This window comes from Ixodes scapularis, unplaced genomic scaffold (assembly GCF_016920785.2).
Source record: "Ixodes scapularis isolate PalLabHiFi unplaced genomic scaffold, ASM1692078v2 PGA_scaffold12__126_contigs__length_90152505, whole genome shotgun sequence".
NCBI classification, from domain to species: Eukaryota; Metazoa; Arthropoda; class Arachnida; order Ixodida; family Ixodidae; genus Ixodes; species Ixodes scapularis.
In genome coordinates, this window is record NW_024609838.1 from 2,700,678 (window position 1) to 2,709,714 (window position 9,037).

The following is a 9,037-nucleotide window of genomic DNA, read 5'->3' on the forward strand; positions in this document are numbered from 1 at the left end:
TCTTCCAATCACGACGACCTCGTTAAACAATTAGAAGACGCCGGGGGAAATTTACGAGATCTGCCTGAGGGCCGATTGCAGCGGTCGGACTTCTTTTTTTTTTTTTTTTTATGGTCATGCGGCCGCCAGGTATAGTTCGACGTGCCACTTGCTCCTATATCGAGTGACAGCAACTGAGTTATGGCAGCTCTTGGCTGGAAGGCATGGACTGGAGTCACGTAGAAGCCATACTCGGCTCTCCCGGTCGTGTAGAGTAGAAAGCTGCTGGGATGGGCCAAGCCGTAAACCCGCGGGCAATGATATCCACAAGGTACACATCTGTGGCACCGTCCGTATCTCATATCTTGACGGCTAGCAATGGATATACACAAGTAAAAAAGAAAATAATAAACGAGCTAATATGGGCCGCGAGCAGTGCCGAGCTTCTGGTTTCATGTTTGAATCTCCCGAGAAAGGAAATCGTGAGAATTGACCACAATTTTGCTCTATCCATATTCGCATATATTCTGTTCCGCAGGCTGGAGTGTCAATGCAACGCAGCGAATTATACTGCAACCTGCTCAATGTCGCACATAAAGAGGTTAGGTTAGGAATGCACGTCGGACATGTCTAATCGTTCATTCCTTCCAATGAAGCTATTTGTTCTTGTCAGAAAGCAACTGGGAGCTACCTCTGACTATGCGCTGCAAACAACGACAAACAATATGGCGCCGTGGCAGACCGACTGCACGCTCTCTAAATATATCACGTCTAATGTGATTTTGCTTGGACGTTCTGTGGTTTGACTTTATCTGGATGAGCAGCTTTTTGTGTTCATGCAATCATTCCTGCTCAATGTAAGGTTAGGCGGTCGTGCTGCCTAACCTTAGACAAGAGCAATCGACGCGCCAAAGACTGGTACAAAGTTAAAGAACTGCACGCAGGACAAGCGGTTGTTCCGTGTACACTTCTTTTACTGTCCTCTTTTTTTCTTTTTGTGCGCTGTCTGTTTTTGTGTTGCCATTTTAAGATCGGTTATTTGCATTCTGTTTAAATTTCCGAATCGGTTTCCTAACGTAATGAAAGGTGTACATTTTTTTTTCACGCCATCACGGTTGGTTATTATTTATTTAGAAATCGTATTTGGCGACACTCCTACACGCTGTAGATGAGGCATTTAGGCAGTACGGCACGACTGCTAACCTGGGCTCTTACGTCACACAGTACGTACACAACCGCACGCCGGTACGATGCTCATTCAGATCGGAACGGGAGTTTTAACAAGTCGTTTCCACACGAACGGTTCGCCCTCGAACGCATCGGCGACGCCACTGCGCATGCGCGCGCGAGTTGTTCGGGGCGTTGGGAGGCTCTTCTCGTTCATTTCTCCCATTCCGGCCGCTGCAGTGCAGCCGTCACCGGAACGCAGCCAGCACCGTTCACGACCTAAGTAAAAAAAAAGAAAAAAAAAAAAAAAAAAAGATAGCGGTCGGTTAGGTGCAACGTTACTAAAACACTCAGTTGGGAAACTCACCGTCGAAACCTGGACCGCTGGCGTCCACCCAGACCGAGTTAAATGCGACAACAGCGCCACTCTTTTTCGTTTGTCTGTGTACTATGGTCACCTTGAGCTTTTTGAAAGCCTATTTTTGCGTAAAAACAAACGGAAAAGACTCTTTTTGTATGAAATTTATTGGCGTTTAGTACCAAATGATGGGCGCGTGATGTTTTTATCATCTTTAGTTCGCAAGGTTTTGCGGAACAATTAATATTGTTTTTATACAACCATGCCTCAGCGGGCCTTCCAGGTAGCGCGTCCAGGCGTAGGTGCATTTTAATTTCGGATGTTGAACGCGACGCGTCCGCCGGGGAGACGGGGGTGACACCCCTCTAGTCGCGGGCCAGGGGTAACCTGGTCCGTCGTACGTGTCTTTGCGTTGAGAGATGCGTCGTCATGGCTGCTGCGTCAGCGCCGCACTCCCCCCCGCCGAAGGCTCGCGCCTTCGGCGTTGTCGTGCCCTTGGGCACCTCGCCGGACGACCTCATCCATGCTGTCGCCGGCGTTGTCGGACTTCCTGAAGTCTACTCAGCGCATCACCTTGGTGCGCAAAGTTTTGAAATCGTTATCAACAGCCATCTCGCTGCCGCCAAGCTCACCGAAGCTGGCGTCATCACCATCGCCTCTACCCAAGTCCCCATCGTTCCAGCCGGACCGCAGGTGACGAACGTCACTTGCATGTTCCTGCCCACCTATGTCCGCAACGACCTGCTGGTTCAAGCCCTGTCCGCTCACGGGAAGGTCCTGGAAATCACGCATGCAACGTACCGCAGCACACCAACAGTAAAGACCGGGACAAGATATGTGAGAATCGAGATGAAGGAGTCGGACCCGGTCCCTAACTTCCTTCGTATCGGAGGCCACCGGGCAACCTTCGACTACCCGGGCATCAAGCGGGTATGCCGGCGGTGCCGACTGGAAGGACACATTCGCGCCAACTGCACGACAGAGCGCTGCGACCGGTGCGCTGTTTTCGGACACGCTACGGAAGGTTGCACGTCTGATTGTCGGCGATGCGGCGGCTCCCACGCAACTATGGACTGCGTGGTGCGGCGGAGCTACTCAGCTATGGTCGCTGGGACAGCCTCGTCTGATTTTCCTCCGCTGTCCCCAGCACATGAGGTGTCTCCCCCTCGCCCAGCCGCCCAGACAGGAGCGCACACAGCCCTAACCAAGCCCCAAGCCAACGTCGACCCGAAAAACTCCCAGTCCGCGCTGTCAGGGGGACGACCGCCTCCGGCTCCGCTGACGGACGCGGCGGGTGCGATGGCCCTCGAGACGCAACTCGTCACACCGGCACCTAGCCTGTCTGCTGTGGACACCCACACCCCGTGGAGCGAGGTGACGGAGGACCCCGAGGTCTCTAGCGACGACGAGCGCCTCGTCATCATGGAGGACGAGTCGCCTATGGCGGAGGACCCCTCCCTTTCTTCTCTGGGAGCCCCAAGTACTTCCGTGGCGCCACTGACGGCAGGCACCAAGGACTCGACCAACAGCTCGGAGCCCTCGGACCTCGCAGGCAACTCGGACCCGACAGACGCACGCCGGGGACAGGCCCCAGACGCCAAGCGCGCCATCTCAAGCAGCGGCTTTCGTTCCCCTCGAGGACGAGACAAGGCTGGTCGTCGCCCCAAGAAGCCGCGACCAAGTTCACGTGACACCTCGTTCAGCTCGGCTGAGGACGTTTAGTGAGTAGATGTTACAAGGTACTGTTTCTTTTTATTTTTTAGAGCGCAGCTCTTAGGGGCCCGTTTCCGGCTTGAGCGGCGTCGGCGTCGCCGTCGGCGTAACCGCGCGGTGCATCATGGGAAATGTCCCATAATGCACCGCGCGAGCTCCCCACCGGGGTCACGTGACCTCGTGGGGGGCACGTGACCCCCCGAGGTCACGTGACCCCCCGAAGTCACGTGACCCCCCGAGGTCACGTGACCCCCGATGACGTCATCGTCACTGATGACGTCACCGGCATCCACATCGTCATCGTCATGATCACTGATGACGTCACCGGCATCCACATCGTCATCGTCATCATCACTGATGTCACCGGCATCAACATCGTCATCGTCACCATCACTGATGACGTCACCGGCATCCACATCGTCATCGTCATCATCACTGATGACGTCACCGGCATCCACATCGTCATCGTCATCATCACTGATGACGTCACTGGCATCCACATCGTCATCGTCATCATCACTGATGACGTTACCGACATCCCCATCGTCATCGTCATCATCACTGATGACGTCATCAGTGATCAGCGACGTCATCAGCGACGTCACTGATGACGTCACTGACATTCGCATCGTCATCGTCATCATCACTGGTGAAGTCATCAGTGACGTCACTAATGACGTCATCGGTACCCGCATCGTCATCGTCACTGATGACGTCATCAGTGACGTCAGTGATGACATCATCGGCATTGGGGGTCACGTGACCCCCCCTGGTTAGTTTAACCCCCCCAGTGCCCTTCCCTCCTCCTCCTCAAGAGCTGCACTCTAATTCGGCGTTACAGGGAGTTGTAAGCGGCTTTCACTTTTTTTCTCCTTTTTTTCCTGGCTAGTCTGCGAATTATTTCCTTTAAAGGAGCTGTGCAACGATATTCAGTTGGAATGTTTTTCACTATACACGAGCTTACTGGCACTAGTGGGAGTCAAGGATACTCGCACGCAACTCCGCTGGCCAAGAAACTCCTTTGTTGCGGTGTAATTTCGAGGAGAAAAGCGATCATTTTCATTCAATCTCTCCTTTGCAAATTTTGATGACGTAACGTGGGGATCGCAGTACACCCAAGTGACGATATTTGAATGCGGTTCATAGATTGGACCCGAGCATTGCGTGGGCACTCGACTTGGGCTCGTGATAATTGCTAGCTCGAGAAGCATTCGGGTAGTGACCCGTGCCCAATCGCTGCAACGACGACAACAGCCGAGCCATAACAATGTCTGGAACTCAGCGCGTGTCCTGCGCTTTGCCAACCCCAGCGCGTGGCTATGATCAACACTGGCGGCATATAATCGGCTCCAGATCACGTGGCCGCTTGTTCTGGCTGCGAGTTGAGGGGGTGAACGCTGCTCGTTTTTCTTTAATTTTTTTCTGGGACTTCTATTGCGTGGGGTGAAAAACGAACGCGTGTTTCAAAGGTCATTAACGTTAGGGATCCGTTTTAAGCGGTATTTGCGCAAAGTACAAAAATTGTTGCATCGCTCCTTTAACGTTCGCGGCTTTTGCAACCGGGCGAAGCAGACGGAGATATTACACTTTGCCAAACAAGCAGCTGCCGATATCCTCTGCCTTCAGGAAACAAATTTTTCAAGTCGGCGTGAGGTTGCAGAATTTGAGGCTGCTTTTTCTGTGACGTCTTTTTTTTTTTCTTTTGCATCGCAGAGCTCGTGCGGCGTAGGTATTGTGGACTTGAACCATGAACTGCTGCGTCATGGCTCCTATTTGTTTGACACGGAGGGTCGGGTGATCTGTTTTGATTTTGCTTTTCAGGGCATAAAGTACAGGCTTATTAACGTTTATGCCCCCGCGAACCACGCCTTTTCGCATTCCTTCTTTAACAACCTCGACGTCCATCTACTCGATGCTTGTCCTTGCTTCATTGTGGGAGATTTTAATTGCGTTTTTGACTCGATGATAGACATCCGGGACCCGGGAATGGGACGATCAGTTTGGAATGCACGCGAACTGCAGAGACTAGTGCGTCATTTTGCCCTTGATGATGCGTGGTCTTTCCTTCATGGCGCCAGTTTTCAACCCACATGAAGCGACGGCAGGACCAGCTGCCGCTTGGATCGCGTTTACGTGCCACGTCGGTTGACCACTGCGCTGACGTCATGCACCGCGGTTGTTTTTCCCCCGACTCCGGTTCGCGTGTCAGATCACAGCCCCGTTATCGTCGCTCTCTCTCTACCCAAGGCGAGCGGCATGCGTCCTTGGCGTCTTGATGTTCGAGTTTTGCGTAATGAATCCGCCAAGACGACGCTGTCCAACCTAATACAACAGTCTCTTGTTGGAATGCGCCCGACCCCCGCCACGTGGGACCACCTCAAGGGCAGGTGGCGGGATTTATGCTCCATGCAGGGGCGGCACCTTCGAGCGGACCGTCGTGCGCTCCTTCAGGATACGATTCTCCGCATACGCATTGTCCGCAGGGGTGGTGCTTCCACTTCTCTTATGCAAACGTACTTGGCACAACTTCAGCAACGCTACCAGTGCCGCACTGATACAACGGCCTCTACGGTTTCTTGGGTAAACCGCTGTCCAGCGACTCATCCCGAAGTCCTTCGATACTCCCGGCGGGCTCAGCGGTCCGGTTCTAGCGCGCCCTTGTGGAACCCTGCCCCTGTTCCCTCGACAAGCATCCCCACAGACGTAGTCCACCTTCCAACCTTTGCCTCCCACTTTAGGGCTCTCGCGCAGGCAGAAGATGAGGCTGGTCGCCCTGAACTACTCGACCACCCATTTCTTTGTGGGCTTCCAACAGTTCCCGACGATTTTGGTTCGACCTTAGAGCGATGCCCTAGCCCGGCGGAGCTTCAACACGCCCTTCCGCGAATGAAATCAGGCTCGGCGCCCGGGCCGGACGGACTCCCAACAGAGTTTTATAAAACCTTTTGGCCTGTTCTTTGCGATTTTTTTTTTTTTTTTTTTTTTTTTTTTTGCGGCGTTTTACGCGCTTTCTTTGAGGAACAGTGCCTTCCGGCATCCTTCCGACTTGGTCGAATAGTTCTTCTCCCCAAGGAAGGGGGAAGCCCTGGCGACCCGGGTGCTTGGCGCCCAATTACGTTGTTGAACGCGGACTACAAACTTCTGACCACTGTTCTGTCGTTGCGGATGCGGACCGTACTCCCAGAACTGATTAATCTGCGTCAGACATGCTCGGTTCCAGGTCGCACCATCCATTCCCTGGTCGCCCTTACGCGGGACCTCGTGGAGTACACGCGATCCCGACGGGCAGGCGGTCTGCTAGTATCCCTTGATCAGGCCAAGGCTTTCGATCGCGTAGAACACAAATATCTGTTCAGGGTCCTAGCCGCCTTTGGATTACCTCCGAAAAGCATTGCTCTGTTCGAGTGTCTCTACAACGGTATGCAAAGCGACTTGTTTGTCGGTGGAATCCCGGCCACACGCTTCCCGGTCACACGGGGGCGTTCGTCAGGGTTGCCCTCTCTCCCCGCTCCTGTTTGTGCTCAGTTTGGAACCTTTCCTTCTTGGACTTGAGAGAGCCTCGAACGTTCGTGGTCTACAGCTCCCAGGAACGGGTCAGGTCAAGGTGACTGCGTACGCTGACGATGTGAGGCTCTTCGCCCGGGATGGCGACAGTGTTCTGGGTGCGCTTCAGGTTTTTGCGACCTATGCGGCTTTGTCCGGCGCAGAGCTAAACTCCACCAAGTCGAAGATTCTCTGCATTGGCAATCCCCCGCCCGATCCCTTGCCGCTCCCTGTTGACGCAACTGTCAAAATCTTGGGGGTGACCTTTGATAGAGACGGCGTGGCACGCGAGACGTGGTCGGCGCTTGCGCGTGACATAAACTCGTGCGTAGAAGAGGCCCGGGGATATGCGTTCCCAATGGCTGTACGGCGTTACTTGGCACAGTCAGTGATTTGCGGGCGACTCTGGTATGTCGCGCGCGTAGCTTCACCGCCCTCTCCGTTTGTACGCCAGGCGCGCTCTTCTCTCGTGTCCTCCTTTTGGGCAGGCAAGACGGCTCTGGTGGCTCGCCCCGCGTTCAGCCTCCCTCGAGAGTGCGGTGGCTGGAGCTTTCCTTGTATCAAACTGACAGCGTCCACTTTAGCTCTCAAGACCCTCTTGACTATTCTCGATGACACGGACAACCCGTCCCGTCCACTGGCGGTGTATTTTCTCGGGACATTGTACAGTGACCTGGAACCCTCGCAACCGCCCTTCATTGGCGCCCGCGTGGAAACGGTTCCGCCTTTCTACAGAGCTGCTATTGAGACTTTCCGGCAGCTGCGCGCCCATGTGTCAAAAGAAGACATTGTTGAGGCTCCGGCGTCTCGTCTTGTTGAGATCCTCTACTCGTCGCAGTTTCCGGCGCCAGTGCCGGGCTTGGTCCGTCGTACATAGGACCACCCCTCCCCCACGGTAGCCTGCCAGGAGAAGTGTGTTACTTCCAGTGGAAGGAAGGTTGGGGAGTCTTATCAACCAAGGACCGCCTTTTCCGTTGGGATTTGGTCAGTGATGTTAAGTGTCCCAACTGCAGCGCAGTGGAGACAAACGTCCACGTAACGGCGCAGTGCGTGGTGGCGCAGATTTTCTGGCGCCTTGTGGCGCATATGCCTTTCCTGACGCTGGTGTGCGCCCTTATGTCAATCAGGGTCGTCGGCCCCGAGGGAATTTTGCTTTCCTTGTGATAGCGCTGGCCGAATGGGTCCTGTGGCGCAACCGCTGCTCCTCGAAGGTGCGACAGCGTTGCCAACGGGCGATGTGGCCACTTTTATGGAGACTGCGACGGGAGCTGGTCACGTTTTTGGAGTGTGAGCTGTTCCTCCTTGGGGAGTGTGAGTTCCTGCGGCGTTGGTTGTGCCGGTTCCTGACCGCGATCAACGGCCAGGTACATTTGGCTTGTCTGTCCTTGGACATGCTGTAACCGCGGGCACTCCGGTTCCGCCTCGCCGGCTGCGACGGCCGGAGTGATCATTGCGTCGCGTAAACATTGTTTTGTGTAGAGCATATATCGTCCCCTTGTAACATTGTATAAACTCGCAGTGGTGTCAAATAAATTTTTCTTACCTGTAACCTCTTCCGCTGTATCTGTTCTTAGAGCCAAAATAGAAGTCACGTGCAGTTCCTCGAGTGGCCGCTGCGGGAGAAATGATGGCGTTGTCTTCGTCGTTAGCTCGGTGCTCGGAGACAGATTGGGGCCGCTTTTTCAAAGCTGTCTCTATGGGAGTTTCCCAACTGAGTGTTTTAGTAACGTTGGTTAGGTGGTTGGCTCCGCCGACCCAGCCGAGCGTTAGGCTTAGGACAGCGGGAGACGCTTTGGCCATCCTGTTACTCTGCTTCATTTGAGAGGTTGAACCAAATCATTTCGAGGACCGCTCACAATGGCAAGCGATCGTGAATGCTGTAAACTGCAGATGCTGGTAAATTTTCGCGATCTGCGGGCGGACCAGCTGCCGTGGCGACCGCGAGCAGACGAAATGATTTGGTTCGATGGCACACAACGTGAACGATCGTTCAAGTTCAAGATGTCGGTGACACACCACATACCTTTACGGTCGTTCAGATACTTTTTATTCTATCTAGCTTCGCAGTTCTTGAAATTCCGTCCGGCAAATGTTACGTCAAACGTTTTGTTTCCGTCAGTCGTAGGCCGCAAACACGAGCCGCCGCTGATCTATACGTTGCAGAATGTTTCACATGTTTAGTAGAAGATGGCGCCACCGGTCAAACACAATCATCGTCTACACGGTTGTGCCAGTTTCACGATTTGCTAAAATATGTCAAATTGCACGTACGGTTTC